The sequence below is a fragment of the Ciconia boyciana genome, chromosome 8 (genome assembly GCF_034638445.1).
Source record: "Ciconia boyciana chromosome 8, ASM3463844v1, whole genome shotgun sequence".
Lineage (NCBI taxonomy): Eukaryota > Metazoa > Chordata > Aves > Ciconiiformes > Ciconiidae > Ciconia > Ciconia boyciana.
In genome coordinates, this window is record NC_132941.1 from 10,485,338 (window position 1) to 10,508,202 (window position 22,865).

Here is a 22,865-nt window from a genome sequence, read left to right on the forward strand (position 1 = left end):
AAAACAACCTGGGGTTATATGAAAACAGAACAGCAGTTAAGAATCCAACCCAGACTCCCTCTGCCCCAATACCTACAAGCAATAGCTAAAGTTTTAAAACCACTTTTTCCTAGGTAGATTTTGCATAGCTAAAGTCAGGCCATAAAAAAATTGTAGTGGGCTGTGCCAAGCAAAATTCCCAGGGTGTTGGTTTCTGTTGGGAATAATTGCCAAATGGGGCAATTCATTGAAACTTCAGCTATTAGGTTTCTTGCTTTCCCTATAAACTTTTACGAAATGGGCATTTCAAAATGGTCTAGTTCGTATCCAAAATGCTTCTTCATGGCAAGTATTTCTTTTCAGCAACACACAGTTGGAGCTCCAGGAATAAGCAGCAAAGCCACAGCATCTGCAAACTCTCTCCTCCTTTTTCTGAACGTTGTGCAGTCCTTACATTTCTTTTCTTGGTTTCTCAGTCTTCTAGTGTTACTTTAATGCAATTGCCTAGTTGTTAGCAGAACACTTATTGTCAACCGTTTTCTTGAACCAGCCTCATGCTTCAGATTGACACAATAAAACCAAACCTCAAGACTCTCTCTCACATACAAATGCACACAGACCAATTGGCGCTGGTTCGTGCTTGTTTCATTTTTATTTTCATTTCATTTTTTTATCATGACTGTAAACCAAAATAAACCAAAAAAAGGGATTGAAACCACAAACAGCAATGTACACGTAAGACTTCAGTTGAAGTTTCCAAGAAGCAAAAGTACTCAGTTTCTCAGGGGAGCCTAATCTTTCACCCACATCTCTATAATCCCATGATAGCAAAGAATACATTTGCTTGCAGAATTTTATCTATGGATCTACAGTATTAGTTCTTGTATAAGGGTGAAGCTCCATAGGAAAATTAAGACGAACTGTTTATATCTCCCCTGTAAACAGGAGATGACAGGAAAATGATGAAAAAAAGAAGCCTAAACTGATCATAGCAGGAGTCAAGGAACTTAGCATTGCAATACTCTATTTTGGAGCACAACAATCAAAGATTGTTTGATTAAAATCAAAGATAATTCAAATTGTATTGATCATCCAAAATGCTTCCAGGCAAAATGCTACATGAGAATGTTTACTTTTCCTGTATTTTGGATAAGGATGGACAACTACGTTTTTTCCTGGCTACTCTAGGACTACCCTTATGCATCTGCTACTTGTTTATATTGTAGGTCTTCTTGCCATTACCATGTGCTACACTTGATTTGCTCAAAGATAATTACCATACATCCCAAAACTTAATTCAGGAAAAAAAAAAAAACCCTTAATGTTTATCCACGTTCCTTTCCCAAATGGATTTAGTTAATTCTTTATTCTACTACTACTTTTTGCCAAAGGAAATTTGTACTAGAAATGTGTATAGAAAAGAGGCTGAATCACTCAGTTTATGCACAGAGTGAGCAATTGCAATGCAAGCTTACCTGCTACACTGATCCTAGGAAGACACTTCCTTCAGTGCTTCTTCAACTGCCCTGATTGCTGTGACAACAAATAGTGGTTCTTGTGACAGGTACAAATGTTTACTAGAATTTAATTCAAACACATCACATCATGCTGCATATTAAAGAGCAAGAAAGGCAAGATTGCTGGAAAGCACTACCCAAAACTATTATATATTTATTAATGTTGCCGTGTCATCAGGCATAAAAGAAGATAAGTTTTTCACTCACTTGAAAAGACATTATTTGCTTTGCTAACTAAACCACTGCCACAGTGGCATTTATTTTAGAATAACAAATATGATCAGAAGAGAGACATGAAAGTGTGACTCCAGATTTTCTCTGCATTAGTCAGAATGGTGAACACAGACACCAAATGCCAGAGAAACAAAACACTACAGGCTCACAATAAAGGCCAACTGTAGGACGCCTCTGAACAGGCAGACAGTGCTTTGTTGTAGAGCTTGTGTGAGGTAATCAAATCTGTGATTTTTACAATGAAGCCAAAAGTGCCTCAATATGTTGGTCAGGTAGCCCTGTGCCCTGTACTCAGAGATGCAGGCAATGAGAAGAACTTGTTCTGGGCATTGACGAGATGTATGGTCCCCATAAGTAACAGGAGAGAAGCCAAGATTGTCTCTAGACAAAACTATTGCCTGAAGTGGCTCTTCTTTCAGCAGTAGAAAAATAATCGCTTCACACAATAATTGTCAGCATACATTCTTCCTGAGTAATATCTGTATATGATCTCACCTCTTGCACTCTTGCCTTCACACTGAAGAAGAGGGCACTGGGACCACAAAGCAAAAGAGGAATGGTTTGCCCTTTTGTGAAGGTTGGTTTTTCGCCTTTTTTTTTCTTGATAAGTAAATAAATAATAATAATAGAAGCAAACCCATAATCCCTTTCATTCCAGTTTGGACAATTCAAAGACTTGGCAGAGCTATCCTAAATTGCAAAGCATGCTATTTTATGAGTCGTTCTTCCTTTCCTATGCCACCACTGATAGCCTTTCTATTTTAAGGTATTCTTTGTCACTCAGTTTTTCAAAGCCAAAAGAATTCTCTTTCTCCTTGCTATTCCCTGAGTCTCCTGGTCCCATTACACCAAAATCTTGGGAAGACGCTTTCTTTTCCCTCAACTTTTCTCAACATGTTGGCAACATTTCAGTCTGTTTAGCTTTTGACAAACAAAACATACTCTCCCTGTTTGCCACTTTGGAGAGGGGTGTTTATTTGAAGGAATAGAGCCAGAGATGGTATTTTATGAAATGGCTGCTCACGTGGCTGTGGTATAAATGGTTCCTTCCTTTATTTATGGACTTGCCGCAATCACAGTGTAACTGGCTAAACAGATTTGGACATGGTTTGACAGGTCTCTGCATTAGTGCTGCTCAGTATTACATAAGTCTCACTCCTCTCAAAACAAGCCGAGCAAACTAATTTCTCTACATTCCGAGCCCCTTATGGGAGAAGAATAAAGGTCTAGGCTGAAAATACAAACTCTGACACGCAGCCTGATGTGCTGCTCTTGCAAACTCAGTCCTCTCTCATCACCACACATCACTAGACAAAAGCTGGATTCTTGACTGAAAACAGAAATATGTTTTCAACTCGCTTCCCCATCTACCCCATCTATACTGACTCAACTATCTAAATTTAGCTTTGAAAAAGCTTCTCAAAAAGAACTAATGAAAATTATAGACTTTGTACACAATCTATTAATTTGCTCTCTTTTTATTAAAAGGCTGTTTCAAAAATGGCTAGGGCTAAACTCCAAGAAGTATAAAATCCTACACTAGAAGATATGTAAGGAGAGCACAAGACATCTTCTATAAAAAGATTTATAATTGAGAAGGTAAATGTGTCCATTTACCAAACAGACTAAGCTTGCAGATGAAAGGGCCTTACTAAAATAATTGAAAATGTAAGCAGCATGATAGAGTTTGGAGCAGAGCTTTGGACACACACTCTTTGCAATGATTACAGCCGTGGAACTGTGCCCATCATAACAATAACTGAAGTCAGATGAGGGATGCATGTAGACAGGCCTGCTCATACAGTCTGGCTCTTGCACACTGCACTAGATATTCATTCTGATCTCAGCGGGAAAGCATGTGTTTGCAGAGCTGGCTTGGGCTGCACAAAGTTAAACTCTTTATTAAATTTTCTAGTTGGCAGTAGTCAGCAACAACTTTCAAGCATGCTAAAAAAGTTTCTTTTTGAAATCCAGATTCATACAGTGGAGTGCAGCACACATTTTCTGAATCAATGTTTCACCCCCCTCCTCCTTCCCTGTGGAGATCAGGGCTGCAATTTTTCCAGAGCTGTTTAAGATTAGGACTCTAGCCCCCCCCTTCAGAAATTCCAATTTTTAACTGGCTATGATTCCTGCAGCATAACCATTTACTACTGCTGGCACTGTTCTTAATCTAAATTTTTGGTTTAGATCCGTTCACGGTCAAGTGATACTTCTAATTCTGGATGAAGAGGTGCTACTTCAGAAAGGAAAGGTACAAGCAAAGATTTGAGGCTAAAGCTACTTAAGTGCAGGCTGCTATGGATAATTACATCTACAGAAATGTTAATTGCTTGACATCCCAAGTCATTTTACATCAGAAAAATATCTAACTGAATTTCATTGTAAGACGGTATTTGTATGACAGAGATGTTGAAGTTGCAATGCTTGGCCCACAGTCTTTTTGAAATTGCCATGCTGCGTAAGGGAGTGCCTTTGTGACAGCAAGGCTGCTCTGTACAGGCATTGGCTCTCCCCGACACTCACTGATTTTTATATCATTTTTGGTATCAATGCAATATAGCTAAGAGAAGATCTAGCTGGTAACACATTACTACAGCCATTTGCTTTATGAACATTATGCTTGAAAAACGTTACCACTCCGCGCAACAGAAGGCACTGATACCCCCAAACGGTGGCTGAGAAATGAGCAGCCAGTGTGAGGGCAGGCTCCAGTTCTGCTCCTTCACTTACCCTCCGCGCTGGTTATAGTCCACATGGCCTGAAGGCATGGGAACTAACCACAGTCTTAACTGGTTGTCAGCTCTAGCTCAAACTTAAATGAATTTATTTTGTAATTTTTTTTTTTAAACCATGTAACTTTGATCTTATTTGGAAATAACCAGAACTTTTACAATCGTTTTGCCTATATTGAAAGCAGCTATTTTCAAATACCTGAAAAACATAAATTTTTAAACTGACATTAAATATCAAATTCACATTAAAAAAAAAAATCCAAAAAGTAGTTACCTTACTAACTGGATTAATCAGTAAAAGCATAAGCTAGCTCTTATAACATATAAGAACCACAGTATACATAACTTTATAAAATACGGTGGTGATCAAACTTTTGAAAGCTCAGATTTAACTACTATTGTCTAACTGTAACACACTATGCATTGATAAAGCCAATTTCTGTCACAAAAGTGATGTTATACACATACAAGTTAACACAAAAATCTTTGGCAACAGTGTATTTTAAAAAACACTGCCATGCAATTTTTAAACAAGCTGAATTAAAAATAAATCTCAGAAAACTTGTCAGCACCTATAAACATAGACAAATTGACCTCTCCACCACCCCCTGCACACATTCTTGCCAAAAGAAAATTACACACAAAAATGAAACAACTTTCAAACCTATCTGCCAAACCCACAAGGGGAATTCAGATCACTATTTCTATCTATAAATGTCCATTTTAGCCGCTAAAGCAGGAGCTCCGAATATAGAACATTTAACGGCAGTGTCAACTTTTAAAATCAACTCCATAATTTAAAAACTCTCTCACTCCACTGCTCAATTATATACTGCAACCAAATCCATTTTCAGCTGAAAGCCCGTCCATCACACTGACTCTTTTTTGTAGGCTGGGGCACTGAGACATTCCTACTAAAGAAAAAGGAGGACCATTGCTGGAGTAGAATGAAGCGCCTATAGCAAGCAGCAAATTTAGTTTCCACACTATAATTTTTGTAAGACAAAATGTCATCTTAAAACACACAGCTTATGTTTGCAGTTTGATCAGTCATGAAATGACAAAATATATTGACAAGATTTTTCAAGAAATCACTTTCATAGCTGTGCCCCACTGGGTTACACAATATAGTGACACAGTGTGAAGACCTATAAACTTTACAACCTTTTAGGTTGAATGCTTTCTGCCAAGCGCAACAGCAGCAACACCAACATACCAGAGAAGAGAAAGAATTATTCCTGCCGCTTGTACAATTCTAGTGTCTCTCTCTGGAACAGTGAATCTCCTCTGTGTCTCCCCTTTTTTCCATCACAAGGAGTGTGATTAGATTAGTATTATGTGCAATCATGTACCTGACAACTTAAATCTCACATTCATTGTACTCCATGCCCCTTAGGGTGAGTTTATGGCTAACCTAGTAAGAGAATGCTCTTCTCTCATGTGGAAATTACTTTATGCAATACACAGACTTTACCGATGCACCGAGAAAAAACTGAAGAGTAAGTGAGACCCTTGAGAGGATACTTCATCGCCCTCCCAAGCACCATTGAAAGAACAATTTACTGGTTTCTTGGACAGTGCTGATACATTTCCTGCTCAGAATAAAACAAACCAAGAGCCCAGCCCCTTACTTTCAATCAGGACATCCTTTAGTTTGCATTAAGGAAAAAAAAAAAAAAGTCAGGTATAAATGATGAGCCATATTAAATCAGTTCACAGTTGAAATTTGTTTATGGTTACATAATCAGTGAAAATGGGGGAAACTACGAAGCTGCTGAGAGTGCAATTCAACAACCTTCATTGGAAGAAAAAATTGCAAACTTGGAAACCTCCTCCAAATTATTTCAACTGTACACATTTTACCATTCTACATGAAAAAAAAAAAATCAGAAAATAATTCCAAAGGAATTCTTCCAAAATGAGAACATTAAAAAATAAAGTACAATTAAGTCTCTACTGAATCAAGTATAATTGTAGCAACGAATCATGAGAAAGAAGAACAATAGGTTTTATATCATAAAATTTGCTTGATTTAAGCCAATGTAACACTCATGTAGCTACAATGGAATGCTACTCCCACTGGATTTCCCTTGCAATTCTGCAAACTCACATGTGGAGATACACAAAATAGGAAGTGTTCTTGGATGGAAAGTATAGATAGCTTTTCAGTTAAAGAAACTGTGGTTGTCCATAAAACTAAAAAGCTTCAATGTAAAAATGTTTATATTAGTACAAAAACATGCAGCTGAACTTACCAGGCTCCAAGGACCATCCATGAATTTCAATTTTACACACACACACAAAAAAAAGAGTCAAGTCACTTGGGACATTTTCATTGAAAGAGAAGGACTTTCGATAAGTACAGGGACTAACATTTGGAATTAGCCTAAATATGCCAAAGTGTCAATGACAGTGGAATCCGTCCCAGAAAACCTCTTTTGCTTATGAGAGAGTATAAGGGGCTCCACCTAATATTTCATTTGTAATGAGAGCTGATTTCAGCGTATTCCACTTTGCTAACTTATGAAAAATGACCCTTTATGAGAAAAGTACTACATTAAAATTTAGCCTCCCCTTTTGCATCTTTATCACTTCCTAAATATGAATAGAGGATGCACAAAACATATTTGAAGAATGAACATGATGAAACTGATGTATGGGATGGGGATGTATGGGATGTATGGGAACACTGCTACACTAACAATGTTTGGCAGTGTTTTTATGTGCAAAACATCCTTAAAATGGAAGAAGGAGGACCTGGGAAGTTTATACGCCTACAGAGTGATCCTTTCATGGCCTAAAGGTATTGCATCACTAGGAGGATACTGGACTCATTGCCAATCCTTGCATGACTAGGTATCCTGGTATTCTCACTGCCACCAGGTCCTTACTGGTCTTGGAGCACAGACACCAACCTGAACAAATCCAGATCCTCCCTCTTGCTCCAACCCTCAGAAGAGGACTGAATCTGCAGAGACATTCAGATGTCAAAAAAGCAAAGGCCTACCAAAAGTCTAGTACATTTAATGTGTATTTCCTGGTTAAAACTAGGTAATTGACATTACAGGTAAGATTCATGTCCTCACCAAGGACAGTCAGCACCTCGAAATCAGCAGGGATAATTATCTAGCAAATAACAATGCACTGAACGCACAAGAAGGAAAAGAAGGACAAAATAGAAAAAGTCCTTCAAAACATGTAGCACCATTATGTTAAAACCTTCTTTGCTCTGTGGGAGAAGACTGTGTATTGAACTTTGAGGAACACCCTGGGATTCACAGCTCATTCATCTTTTGCTGCCTTACATCATACTAGAGAACCAGGAAATTTTTATTTGCAATGTCTTCACTTGAGATCATCTGTCTGCGCGTACCCCTGCAACACAGCTATTTCCAGGAGCTGCCAGCATTGTCCACAGCCAACTCTTTTCAGACTAAGTAGATTTTCCCATGTAGCATATCTCCTCTTTACAAATAATTTCTCAAAATTAATGGAAAAAAAACACACACCACACACTATGCAGACAGATTGCAATTAAGCCAGTGGGTGCAGATAAGGGCAACAAGCAATTAATGATACAAAGTATCCAGGCACCAGGTTCCATATTTTCCCCTAAAAGAAGGAAGGGGAGAGGTTAAAAAGAAAACACATATAAGCCGTTACTCAAATACATGTTATGCCTGCCCATTTATCCTAGTACGAGTAACTGTTCAAGGAGATACAAATACCGTAATATTTAGGCACATTTTCTTCCTTGGCACAGGTGGCTGCTGGAAACTAATCAAGTAATGAAATGTTCCAAGTTCTCCTACCATTCTGGTGGTTTAATTCTTTCATTTTTCCCTCGCCCTTAATACATGCTTTAAAAAAAAATTAATCCAATAATTCTGAACTAACACGCATCTACAAAACAAACTCTAGAGCTGGCTCATAAGTAAACCACTCCAATTATCCCTGTGAAATAAGTTGTTGAATTTCTCTTGTCATCTTTGAAATATACTAAAAACATTTTTCTCTGAAAACATGCAGCTCCCTACTTTCAAGAAAGAGAGGAAGGCAGTTCTTGGAAACTCTGATTTTTGTTGGTTATACATGGGCAGATCCAACAGAAGCCAAAGAGACTCCTAAACATGGCAATCTATCTGCTTCTTACAGAGCAACTTTTGGATGAGGGCAAACAGTGGGAAAGACAGATGGGAGTATAACATATCAGCAAAGATATAGTTGATCAGAGGGTCATATCTCATTAGTGACACACCAAACTATCAGATGGTGAACCTTGTCACAAAATAAATCGATACCAGGATCAGATCCTGATTCAGGATCAGAGGTGGCATGACACCATTCTTGAAGCTCACAACTACTTCTGAGTAGGGCAGTATGGAGTTCAGGCCCGGGTACAGGGCCACAGCTTGGAAAACAAGCTGTAAACTTCCTTTTAACCATTCAAGTTTCTTCCGATTGCCAAATTCAACTGGAAATTTTACAAGGAAAGACTCTCCAGTGTCGTTGTCATCAGAGATGAACTTCTTTAATGCTCAAATAAGAGTGGTGATGAGCAGGCTACAAAACCTGAGAAAGGATTAGATAGTCCAGTCTTGCATGACTAATAATAAAACTTCCTTTAATTCAGTGCCAAAACCAAGACAATCTGAGGACCAACGCAGTCAGGAATATCACAAGAAACAACATTTCCAGAAGGAAAATAGACCCGCTACTTCTCATTAAAAACTAACATATTCAAAAAGAAGCATTATAGCATTATTTCCTAAAAGAGCACCTAAGACTGCACACGGTCATTTGCTTTTAAATGGTTTTATCTCTTTGGTCCTCAGGGACTTCCAGACATACTGATAAACAAAACTGGTCTGACTACTCTGGCACCTTGGCATGTAGTCATTTAAAACAGAGACACTTCTTAACTTGTGCAAAATTGAAACATTTGTTTGAGAATAATTAGTGCCTTAGCCCAACAATGCTTGGCAGACTTTTCTAATTAGTTGAGAAAAATGATTGAGGCAGGCAAGCAAGCAAGCAGACTTTGTCAGGCATTCTGTGAAAATAATTTGGACCACGCACTTGGCTGCAGAGCCAGATAACGTATGTCATTCTTTGCTATCTTAACAGGTAGGATTAAAAAAAAATACAAGAAGAACAAGAAACAACCATCTGGCACATGAAAACTGAATTGAGAGGACTTTTCACATTTCCTAGTGCAGCTCTTCTGTGTTCTCTGTGTGAGCCACAATGATCAAGTCATACTGTCTTAGGCCCCAGCAAATAATTACTTATTTTCTTTTGTATTTCCTATTGTATAGTCAGAACCAGAGCTGAAAATATTCATTGTGAGTCACAGGCTGTGCAGGTCCCAGAACAATATTTGCAGAGTATTCATGCTGGGATAGCCAACTGTGCTTTCCTTCTCCAGGGATGTTTTAACGTGCAGAGCATGTTCAAGGCAAACTGGGATCAGGACAACATCAAATCCCCACATGCTTTTGTAGGCTGTACAACTTCCAGACATGTTTCCTTTCTGAGGTCCTTCCAGAAATTAGCCTACTAGCAAATGAAGACAAAACTCAAGGTGCCATGTAACTTAACTATACCAAACCAAATTTCACAGAATTAATTTAATAAATATGACAATGTAACTGTTTGCTATTTCAAGGTAAGCATTCATACATTAGTGCAACTAAATTAGGCACATAATATAGTTAAAAGCGTTTTGACATCCAGGCATATCAAGAACTCATCTCTGTATTTTACATTATTTCAGTTTAGGGAGCAATCAAGAGAAAGTAAATTTCAAGTTTTAAACATTGATTCTACATGAATCTATAAAACAAATCAGCTGGTCAAACCATTAGATGTAAATGGATATGTTGCAATTTATAAACTTAAATTTATGAAATAATTACATTTGCCAGCAACATTTACATATTTCCCATGTCTGCAGCATTTAAGTAGTAGCCATTTGGCCTATTATGCTTAGATAACCACCTGGAACTCCTTCCTGGGAAAGTTCCCAAGTCTAGACACTAGAAATCACATATGCTTCCAATTATAAGAAACTATTACTATAAGGCCAACATAAATCTCCTACATCAACAATCAGTTGCCAATTATATCACATTCCACAACAAGCCTTCTTACTATAACTAATTTATGGAATGCTTGGCTTAGAAAAATCAATAAAATTAAGAGAAAGGGAGAGGTAAAAATATCAGACCTTGACATCAGAGTGAACATTTGAACCCAAATATTAGATTGGTGAGGCAAAAAAACTGCAATGAACTGGATCAACAGAACTATAAATTGTACAATATAAAAAGATTCATTGTGCAAACAATGATGGCTGTGTTATCCACAGTATTCATCACACTCATTCCTGCATCATGCATACAAGATTCTGTGAAAAAGATTTAACAAAGATATTACTAAGTGTTTTCTTCTCTTGCTGTGTTACACATCTACCCCACAAGAGGCCAAAACTGCCGTAAGGCTTTTTGAACAGTGCAACAAAATCCAGTGGGATGTGTTCCACTTTCTGTTGATAACTTTTAAATGTCTTTGCATTATGATTGTAAACAGCAACTATCTAAAAATCAGCTGATTTTTAGGAAATTCTAGAAAGCAAAGATGATTCAAAATGAGATTAGTGGGGAAACAGCCTTTACCAAAGCCAAACTGCAGGGGGGGGGAGAAATCACATTTTATACATACAGAGAGAGAGAGATCACACTTAAATGGACTAGTGAAAACACTTGAAAGTCACCTAAACTAGTAGAGCATTTTTCCTTTGCATTTCCCACTGAGTGGATTGATTGTATTCATCTGCTTTCTATAACCAAGCAATATTACCTTAATATTTATGGATATCACTATACTACTTTAAGTACAATAGAATTCTCTATGGCAAATTGTTAAGTGTTTACATAGAAACACTATAATTTGCAGTGTTAAATTGTGAATTTGTTCTGAAAATTATCATTTCCCCCAGTTTATAGATTGGAAAAAATATCCAGCAATACAAGGATTACAATCTTTGTTTCCAGGACTGGTGCCTTCTGAAGATTATAGTCCCCCTTCCCAGGCAAATCAACCTTTTCAGGTTATTAGTTTTCAAACATGTTGATCTGTTTTGTTGGCAATATCTCATAAAGGAAGCATTAAATGCAAGCAACATAAAACTGCTCTTTTTCTACTTGTCATTTGACATTATGTTTTCTTCTGACTAGTAAAGTCGATCAAGAATTTGTGTGTAATCTATCAGTTCTGAAAGGAAATTCCCAGGTCCAGTCCAGACATCTTCATGACAATATTGATTTCAGCACGAAGTCCAGCAGATATTTGGTCTAAACAGGAACAAGAGCTTCATGTCCCTCCTTAGCTGGATCCAGATTCTTTTGGTTGAGACTTGTGCAATGTTTTCTACTGGAATGTTCCCCTTTGCACAAATAACCAATATTCAGTAATGGAAAGATAGGTCTAACTACATAAACCAGGGAGCTAGTGCAGTCACCTTGGATGTGGGAAACCAAGGCTAAACTACTGAATTGATATTTACAGAGTGGAACATCCTAGCAGAAGTGCAGAAAGCCAGGCTCAGACTCCATCAGCCAGTAGGTAGGATGCTTAAGCCACCTACCTGTACAGCAGAAGTCCACTTGAGAACCCTGGTCAACAGGACACTAGCTAACCAAAACCTCAATTTGTCAACTGAAACACTTTTCCAATACTTTTATCCTATGGAAGTGTGGAGAAAATTCATTTCTGATAGTTAGAAACCTGAAGAACGTGAACACAATTCCTCTCTCAGAGCTTTCCTAATGCTAGAGATATATACATTTTGGCATATACCAACCTCAGTAATTTGTGATTTATCATACTGTTTTGCCATAAAGGACAGCATTTTAGAATCACCTCCACAGTACAATTACAAAGATATAGATGACAGTGTGTAGACCTGTAATTGAAGGAAAAACATGACAAAGGTTAAAATCTTGAACAGTCCTTTGAAATCTAAATGACACTATTCCTGTGTGTTCTTCTAGACCCCTGCTGCTGTAGTACCTCAGCATCCACTGCTATCATCACTTGTATTAAAAAAGTAATAATAATAAGGAGAGCAAAATTTTATAAAGCTGTCTCCTGAAATTACTAGAGAAAAGTTTAATAGGTGATTGCATTTAAGTTCAACAAATTCCTGGCATTCCTACAACTGTACAACATTCTAGGAAAAAAATTATACTTGCTAAATTGCTTAAAGTATTTTTTCCTAAATACCATGAATTGAAGGGAAAGTTGGTCAGAATTTTAATTCCAGCAACAGTTGAGAATCAGAAATACTTCTGATAGATGGAAAATATAGCATTAAGACTGAAGTTTTTCTCCCTCCCACTCATTAGAAGTAGTTTGTTCCTTGGAACAAAGGAGTCACCATAATAACACGTTGGCTAGGAATTACCTGGCACAAGACTTAAAGTCATAGTAACACGAGGAATATTAACTTTCATTATAGGATTTTCCACAAGTTAATATATGCAGCAAAGCACACTAGTGAGAGAAAAAGGGAATTTTGGCACAGGAGACTCCAGGTCAGTCTCTATTTCTCCATATTTGAGGTCTTTAATCTTCAGAGCATGGAGGTGTCAGCACATACATTTTATTTGAAAGGTCCATCAATAGTAAAATATGGAGAGTAGTTATCCCCTTTCATACCTCAGAACTGATCTACATTCCAAAGAATTCTGAACAGCTCAAATGTTGCTGAGACTACAATAATAATGCAGTTAGATACATTGTGCAACCATTAACTTTGGAACAGTGCACATTCAACTTGGTCCTCCATTCTTCCTTTTAAAATGGAGTACGTTATCTTCCGTGTTAACGTATGTAGTTGCACTAGTCAGTGGCTCATTCAAAGTTTAGCAAAAAAAACCTGGAAAAGTATAGATGCAAATGAATCATGTCAAACAAATTAGAGTTTTCCCCAGAACAAAGGATGGTTTAAAAAGCCACAGCTTCTCAGTATTATTTTGAGATTAAACCAGATATAATTACAAATGAATCAATTATCAGAATGATAATTTAATGGACAGCACATTAATTCATCTCTTTTCTCATTTCTTAATTACCCACTTTATAACACCAAGTTATATCACTATTTACCTGTAAGCAATTCCCAAAAATAACATTGTGTGAGGCAGAGGCACTTTGAGGTGGTTTTATTGATATCTTCAAAGAGTAAAGACTTGGCTCAGTACTGAAAAAGAGGAAAATTCATGCTTAGCCTGGAAAAAAAAAAAAATCTGGATTTAGATTAATCATTCAAAAGCAAAAATCACCTGTTTTTTATGTTCTTAAGAACTTTATATGCCCGATAGTTTTCCATTAATGTGCCTCACTTCTGTGAAGAACTTAAAACTTTATATACTTCCAGTCACTGCAATTAACTTTTTTCAGGTTTGGGCTCTAGAGAAAATCCCCTAAACATCTAAACAAAACCAATTTTTCTGACAAGTGGCTTAGTACTTCAGAATGTGGGTTTTTTGTTGTTTGGGGGTTTTTTTATATATACTTGTGTAGTGCTTAAGACTAATACAAAATCACTAACAGCTAAATCCCATTGAGTTTCAGTTAAATACAGGCTTCCCACCTACCATAGTTAGTTTTGAAAGTATACAGATATCCAAAAATACAGATCAGCACCTGGCTGGATTTTCAAAAGTACATAATGGTTTAGGCCCTGGTTTTGATAGATTTCAGCAGAAGCTAGACACTTTCCCTGGTTAGACTCTTCTGAAAATTCTAGAAGATGCCTGCCTGCATGTAGGAATTTTTTAATCCTGATGCTTCCTGCCCCTGAGTGCTTGACTTTACATACAATTATCCTTTGAGTGCCATTACTCATTTTTGAGCACTTAAATTTGTAAGTCTACAGTGCAGATGTCTACATATACTCTATTACTGCTGTACTATCTATATGCAGTTGATTATTTTTTAATGTATATGAAGAATTAGGTCATGACATACAAATAAAGCAGCAAAATATCAAAAGCTTTCATTGACTTGACAGAAAGAACTGTTGAAGACAATCAGACCAACAATCCTTAAATTAAAATTCACAAATAGGCCATGACATAATACATGCTATCAACTGAATAAGGCAATCCACTCAACTGAGTCAGTCTATGGATTAAGGATCCCCAGACACTGTACATTATAATGACAGGCAGAAACAATGTGTAACACAGCTATCGTTGCAACAACATTTTCTAACACATAACAGTATCCAACTGGCCATGACTACAGGGCACTTTTTTTTTTCCCCAGGATGTCAGAGACAGGTTTAATTATAAAGCTGCAGTGAAATCCACAAAAAAATGAAGATAAATAGAACAGACTATCTAAAAATAATATACGCATGTTAGCTAGGATTTAATGTCCCTGTGTATTACACATGGCCAGTACTGCAGTTGGTAATTTAATTGAGATCAGATTGTCTGATACATTGAAGAATTACAAGCAATCCCATAATTTAGTCTTTGAGATGCTAGTGTGACAAGGACTATCATTACAGTGCAAACACAGATCTCTGACAATGATGAGAGCTTGTTATCTAAGCATGTTACTTCCATACAAATGCCATGAGTTCTCATTTGTGGATGCAAACAGCAGGAAAGAAAATTTGAGAATAAGAGATTGTGGCGTACTGGTCACTGTAATGTGTTACTCGAGGAACAGGGAGCTCCTGATTACATGGTGAAATCACACAAAGCAGTAAGATACTTACTGTGAAAAACAGGATAATTTTTCTTTTCCTGAAGTAAGTTCCCTCCCCATTACATCTGTTATTGAACAGTTTTATTTCTTGCTTTGCTCTCAAGAGTAAAGCCCATAATCTTACTGAAAAACCAGTACAATAAAAAAAGAGCTTAAAAAATTGGGAAAACAAAGAATGAAAATTGTTTTACCTTCTTGGCCTTCAGAGCAGCAAGGGCAAACAGTAACCTTGGCAGCCTGTCAAATGCTTTTTAAACTAATATTGAAAGAGAGCAGCATAAGTAATGGACAACAGCTAAGGCAGGGCATGGAAATACAGTAGCAGAGGAAAGTTCTCATACTCACACTGTTTCATGGTCATTGAAATGGCACAACATTGCCACAAAAAGCTTTTCCAGATAGTTTTGAGTGACAACAGTAATACTGCTTCAGGCCACAGCTATGAAAAAACTGGAGGTACTCGAAACCTCCTCTCTCAAGAGTTTAGGGGGATGGAGGGCCACGCAAAGATGAGGGATCATGTCGGGGTAGAACTCTTTAGCCAGATACTTCTTTTAAGGTTTCCATAAACATCTAGACCCTTCAAGCTACTGGCAACCACCTCAAGTTTGAGATCACAGGGCCACTCAGCTTATCCCACTATCTTCCCTCTTCTTGCTTCCCATCTTATAGCATCCTTGGACTTCAACTAAACCAAGGTTCCCACATAATTTGTCTCCTCTTTCCTCTGTATTCATCCATCAGGAGCTGGGATGATCCCAAAATAAAAGCCATCTCCCTGCCCCATGAGTATACACAATAGGAGACAGTAGGTATGGTTTTGTGCAGTTTTGTGCAAAGGTGGTTGGGAAGAGGAAGGGAGAAACACAGGGAAAGATATTGGGGCTGAACAGCACTGATCTTGGAAACAAAACCTGTCCTCTCATTTAGGGGGTTTGCTCACTGCATCTCTAGAAACTAAGACACAAACCTACAGCAAAGGAGCAGGAAGAAAAGAAGTTGTGTAAATCCAGTAGACCTCCCCTCCTTCCCTTTATCAGTCAGTTATCAGTTAATAGCAGCTCCAAACTGACACCTGAAGGCCAGTAAGGTTTGAATGTTATTCTTCAGAGACAATTGTTATATTCAAGACACAAAATAATGTATTCTGTGTAAGTTATAGTATGTGACCCCAAATATGCTACCAAAACCAGCACAAAATCCAAAAGCAGATTGTCACGTTTTAAAACTTCAGCCACATCTTTCACTCACTCAACAATAGCGTAAAATAGCAGTAACCTCATTCAACACATTAATCATCACCTACCATAACTTAGAAGAGAATTTTTCACTTAGCTTTTTAATAAACAGAACAAAAGCATTTGCTCAGTGTAGTATTCACAGAGCAAACAGTGATTCTCACCATATACAAATGTAAAGCATACCTTAACAGCCTACTGCGGAGATTTGTTTTCCTGATTATGAAGTTAAGCAGTGAAATACATAGAAACTGGGAAGCCATTTAAGAGGTTAAAAGCTAGAATCAAGATAAGACGACCACACAGATTTGATAAAGGATAATAATAATAATAATAAATTCTACATGAAACAATTACTATTTTACAATTTTTCTACAAGAAAAATGCAGAGAAGGAGATAAATGCATTGTGGAACTCCTTGCAGACTTGAACTACTTTTGCTCTCATTGTATTTTTACACTATGCCTTAAAAAGGAGGCATTGCTATGATTTCTATATCTAACTCGTATTGGGAGGCTGGGGTAAGGTGGTTGTTTTGATTTTCTGAACCCACAGAAATGCAATATTTCGTAACAGCATGTGACAATTGCCTTGGCAGTATTTCCAGAAACTGCAAACATGCCTATACCCCACCCATTGTGCCATACAACACACACAGCCCTCCATCCTCAGGTGGGGAAAAAGGTCCTCATACAGAGAGAGCTGTAAGGATTGATCCTGTGCCCAGTGGAGGCAGTGAGGATTTTGCCACTGAATTACATGTAACAGAACCATTAATTGGGTTACCTGCAAGAGAGAGGATAAGAGCTGTTAAAAAGAAAGGTGGGATGAAATAAACACAGCATTGATGCAACAGTAACCATAATACAATCAGGGATAATTTGTGACCTAAATGAGAAACAGAGGTAGGGACATAAATTTTTGAAGTTCTGTATGAAACATTAGATGCGCACCTTATAAAAGATGATGGGATTTGTGTCTCTAATTTGTCCTGAAGTGCACAAAATGTCTTATCCTTAAACATTTCTGCAAGTACATTTTTCAAGTTCTCCACAAGGGAAGAAGAGGAGGAGTACTGATTATGTGGCCTGGGGTGAAATGAGCCATTCATCAATAAATACAGCAGCAGCAGGAAAAGGGATAAAGTTAGCCAGAATAGGGCATAACTAGCAAGTAAAAGATAGAAAAAGGCAGAAAAGGTGATGGTAAGGATACAGAGTTAACCAAAGACAATATGAATGATAAATAGGGGGAGGCACAGACTGTAAAAAAAGAAAGTGCCATTCAACAGCAGTGACAGACTAACACACATTTCCAGGACGGACAGACTCAGGGATCAGATGAGGCTCGAGGAGCAGCTGCATGTGTGTGTTACTGACAAAACAGACAGACTTTATAGAGATGACAAATGAACATTATGTCCCAATATCAACAGAGATGGACAGAGGACTGATTCCTAAAATAGGACTATATCTTCCAGAAGAAGAAACTGAAATGCCGTGGGAACTTCGACTCATATAGTTGCAGATGCTGTTTTATTCTAAGAAATGATACAACATCCTAAATTCTCAACAAGAAAGAAATTACCTTCCAAACTCATCAGAAATTAAGCTGGAGAAGCAAACAGATATTAACATTCCTGGTTAGACATGGACGCACCTAGGATGAGAGTGGTAGTGAAGTACAGAGAAGCTCCTTTTTCCTAGAGCCATATCCCAGCTGAAGACAGGTACATCACACTTACTTCAGAGACCTGCTTTGACCCAGCAAGCAAAACAACCCAACCCCTACTTTTTGGAAGAAAGTAAAATTCTAATGAAAAATGTAAAGTCCAGCTGTTCTAGTTTTCCATGACTTACAAGCAAACCTCAACACCTAGGCTACTAAAACTCTCAGCCCTGAGGCACTCCTGTAGCTTTTCTGCAATGTTCATCAAGCCAGCAGAAGACTTAATGGGAGAAAGTGAGAAATGCCCCATCCAACAGAAAGCAGTAGGAGCTGAGGACAGACAGCCCCCAACTCACTAACATGGCAGGGGTGAGGGACTTTGAATCACTCCCAGCTGGTGAAACTAGCATCCAGAGACCACCATCACTCAAGGCTTGGATTCAGCACTCATTTCTGTGAAGTGGCACGTAGCTTTCTGAGTGGCTAAGACATGTCTGTTATCTTCCATGTAAAATAAAGAGGCAGGGGAGACCTTATCGCTCTCTACAGCTACCTGAAAGGAGGTTGTAGCGAGGTGGGGGTCGGTCTCTTCTCCCAGGTAACAAGTGATAGGACGAGAGGAAATGGCCTCAAGTTGCGCCAGGGGAGGTTTAGACTGGATATTAGGAAATTTTACTTCCCTGAAAGGGTTATCAAGCATTGGAACAGGCTGCCCAGGGAAGTGGTTGAGTCGCCATCCCTGGAGGTAATTAAAAGACATTTGGATGAGGTGCTTAGGGACATGGTGTAGTGATGGACTTGGTAGTGTTAGGTTTACGGTTGGACTCGATGATCTTAAAGGTCTTTTCCAACCTATATGATTCTGTGATTCTGTGATTCTGTAACTATCACAGTTGCAGTTTGGCAGTGGGTGATCAGGCTACACACTTAGGGAAGGGGAAAGAGGAAAACTAAAGGCAACAGCAAACCACCCAGAGCAAACCATGCCCACATAATAACAGTAAGAAAAGGTGAACTCCAGAGATGGATCAGTTTTCACCTGCCTTCCTTAAAAAGCAGTTGTGCAGCTGGAAGAAAAGTAGCAATCTGAACACAAAAGAAGCACCAAAATGGGTGCCACTTGGTAAAAAAGAAGCTAGGGAACTAATATGTCTGACCTTTGCTGACAAGCGAGGTCAGACAGAGTTTAATAAAAGATGAGATCACAGACCCGCTGGAGAAATGGCCTGATAAAATTAGCTGCAAATGGTTTAAGAAAGCAAATGTTCTCACAAACATCATGAGATTATTATTATTTTATTTCTTTTTATCTAGACAATTGTCTGAACAGGCAAAAATAAAGCCATGGGCATAATGCTCAATTTCAAAAGGTATATGAATTTACTGTAAAGATAATAAGACTTGGAAGACAAGATGGATACCATCTTTAACTGGAGTTGGTGGAATGAAAGCAAGCTGTTTCCAACTGCTAAATGTACCAGACAGTTTGAAGGAAAATTAAATGTGTGTTTGGTAAGAAAGCACTAAAGGACCACATCAGAGAGCTCAGTGAATAAAATTCTCCTGTTGCTGAGGAAGTTTGAGGTGGGGCCCCAGGCTCAAATACAGCTATTCCCTCCTGGGCACCAGCCTCCCTGCTTCCCCAGGCATCAGCTGGAACCATTGCCCCACTTCCTGACAGCAAAAACTGAGCTTGTGCAACTGACACAAAAGTCCCCCCAAAACTCCTCTAGCCACTGATCCCCCAAGTGACTTTCTGAAAATGAAGAGCAATCCATACACTTATAGGAAAAGCAGAAGGATGAGGGTATTTTTAGGACACTGAAGGAACATTGAAAAGGAAGAAGGAGAAATCATGGGGGAAAAATTGGATTTTGTTAGGTTTAACTTTGATATCAAAATATAGACTTATACTTTTACATCATCAAATATAGACTTACATCATGATATTTGAAAAGTCATCGCAGTCAGGTGAAGTCCCTGGTGACTGGAAGAAGGGAAACATTGTGACCATTTTTAAAAAGGGTAGAAAGGATGACCCTGGGAACTACTGACCTGTCGGCCTCACCTCTGTGCCTGGGAAGATCATGGAACAGATCCTCCTAGAAGCTATGCTAAAGCACACGGAGGACAGGGAGGTGATTCGAGACAGCCAACATGGCTTCACCAAGGGCAAGTCCTGCCTGACCAATCTAGTGGCTTTCTACAATGGAGTTACCACATCAGTGGACAAGGGAAAAGCAATGGATGTCATCTATCTCGACTTCTGTAAAGCCTTTGACATGGTCCCCCACAACATCATTCTCTCTAAATTAGAGAGATACAGATTTGATGGGTGGACCGTTCAGTGGATAAGGAATTGGTTGGATGGTCGCATCCAGAGGGTAGCGGTCAATGGCTCAATGTCCAGATGGAGATCAGTGACAAGTGGTGTCCCTCAGGGCTCCGTACTGGGACCAGTGCTGTTCAATATTTTCATCAATGACATTGACAGCGAGATCGAGTGCACCCTCAGCAAGTTTGCAGATGACACCAAGCTGAGTGGGGCAGTCGACACGCCAGAAGGACGGGATGTCATCCAGAGGGACCTGGACAAGCTGGAGAAGTGGGCCCATGTGAACCTCATGAGGTTCAACAAGGCCAAGTGCAGGGTCCTACACCTGGGTCAGGGCAATCCTTGGTCTCAATACAGGCTGGGGGATGATGTGATTGAAAGCAGTCCTGTGGAAAATGTGGTACTGATGGATGAAAAGCTGGACATGAGACAACAATGTGTGCTTGCAGCCCAGAAGGCCAACCGTATCCTGGGCTGCATCAAAAGAAGCGTGGCCAGCAGGTCGAGGGGGGTGATTCTGCCCCTCTCTTCTGCTCTGGTGAGACCTCACCTAGAGTGCTGTGTCCAGCTCTAGAGCCCTCAGCATTTGAAGCTGTTGGAGCGAGTCGAGAGGAGGGCCACAAAAATGGTCCGAGCGCTGGAGCACCTCTCCTACAAGGACAGGCTGAGAGAGTTGGGGTTGTTCAGCCTGGAGAAGGGAAGGCTGCAGGGAGACCTTATAGCAGCCTTCCAGTATTTAAAGGGGGCCTATAGGAAAGACGGGGACAGACTTTTTAGCAAGGCCTGTTGTGACAGGACAAGGAGCAATGGTTTTAAACTAAGGGAGGGCAGATTTAGACTGGATTTAAGAAAGAGATTTTTTACAGTGAGGGTGGTGAGGCACTGGAACAGGTTGCCCAGAGAGGGAGTGAAGGCCCCATCCCTGGAAACATTCCAGGTCAGGTTGGATGGGGCTCTGAGCAACCTGATCTAGTGGAAGATGTCCCTGCTCTTGCAGGGGGGTTGGACTAGATGACCTGTAAAGGTCCCTTCCAATCCAAAGCATTCTATGATTCTATGATTTTAATCACCACTAAGATGTACAAATTTGAGAGAACATACAAGTGAATGGTTTTTACAGCATACTGTATCTTCCAATGCCCTTTTCAATTGTTTTCATTGTAGTGCAGAAAATTCCACATGCTTGACAGAGGACAGGTCCACCTTCTCAGGTTACTATAAAAGGAAAAAAAAAATCACCCTGTTTCAAACACCCTATAGTCTAAGGAAGAAGGCAAACAGGCAAACAATAGGAGTGCAAACAACATGAGCACAAACAGATGCACCAAGCAGAATAACTTCCCCAGAGTAATGCAGCAGGTTGCACCTCCCCCCTTCCAGTGATAAAGCCTAAGTAGTCCTAACTTCCAACTCAGGAAACTGCCACTTCCACTAGATCAAACAGACATTCTTGACATGCTCTGTATTATTCATAGTCAGATTAGAAAATTTCTGGGAAGAGACATGTATATCATTTGTCTGTGAGATCCCCGGAGACTTGGGTGCTGACTGGAGGATATCCCTGCACAGAGCACTCAGCATTAGCACATACACTGGCAGACTAAATTGGGTGGAAAAACAAATGACACTGAGAAAGGACCCCACTCAAACGTGCTTTGTCAGGTTGAGGCTCAGATGTGAATTCATGCAGTTCTGAGACAGGAGTGCAAACATCTGTTAGACACAACAGGTTCAACTCACTGATGGGAGGCAGCTTCTTTAAACTGTTCCAACAGTGCAAAACAGTTTTCAGACAAGCTTCAACTCTTCTAGGAGAATTCCCCAAGGAAACCATCGCATGACATGTCATGGTATTAGGTCAGCAATTCGCTAGTCCTTGTCTGGCTGTTGGTACAGGAGAGTACGGCAAGAGCCAACACTTCAGTACTTGAACAATATCTCAAATAGCTAGAAATACATTAGAGCAGCTTTTAATCATCTCTCTTTTTCTACCAGGGTAAGGCTTGGCCTGTATTTAGTTGAGTATAAAATGGCTTACAGCAATTTTTTCCTTCTAAACTTGTATGTGCTAGGGAGTCTGGACTGGAGATAGAATAGATATTAAAGTAGTACGGTGCAGGCATGTTCTCTAGACAGGGTGCACCTATTATTCACAGGAATTTGTGAACATTTTGAAGCTCAGGATGGGCCCTGTAAGAATTCTCAACATCTGGATATGTCTGAGAGTCCTAACATCATTGAGGTCTCAGCCACTGGGATTTTCACAAAGCAGCTGCAAAATTTTGTCTGGCTGCCCTCCAGCTACTGAGACTCTGAGGACTGTGTCTGGCAGGACAGAAGATGTGATGTGTCTTCACAAAAATGTGCTGTAATG

General features: G+C 39.1%; 1 protein-coding gene across 1 annotated transcript in view; it reads right to left on the minus strand.

Moving 5' to 3' along the window:
• The window catches only part of TMC3 (transmembrane channel like 3), a 125,870-nt gene that overhangs the window by 101,744 nt on the left and 1,261 nt on the right, over positions 1 to 22,865 (minus strand). The window contains exons 2-7 of the mRNA XM_072871336.1: positions 22,232 to 22,375; positions 21,593 to 21,706; positions 20,097 to 20,143; positions 15,442 to 15,506; positions 13,637 to 13,730; positions 12,330 to 12,431 (exon numbers count right to left, since the gene is read on the minus strand). The gene's annotated coding sequence lies outside the window, so the exon portion shown is untranslated. The remainder of the gene's footprint in view (positions 1 to 12,329; positions 12,432 to 13,636; positions 13,731 to 15,441; positions 15,507 to 20,096; positions 20,144 to 21,592; positions 21,707 to 22,231; positions 22,376 to 22,865) is intronic.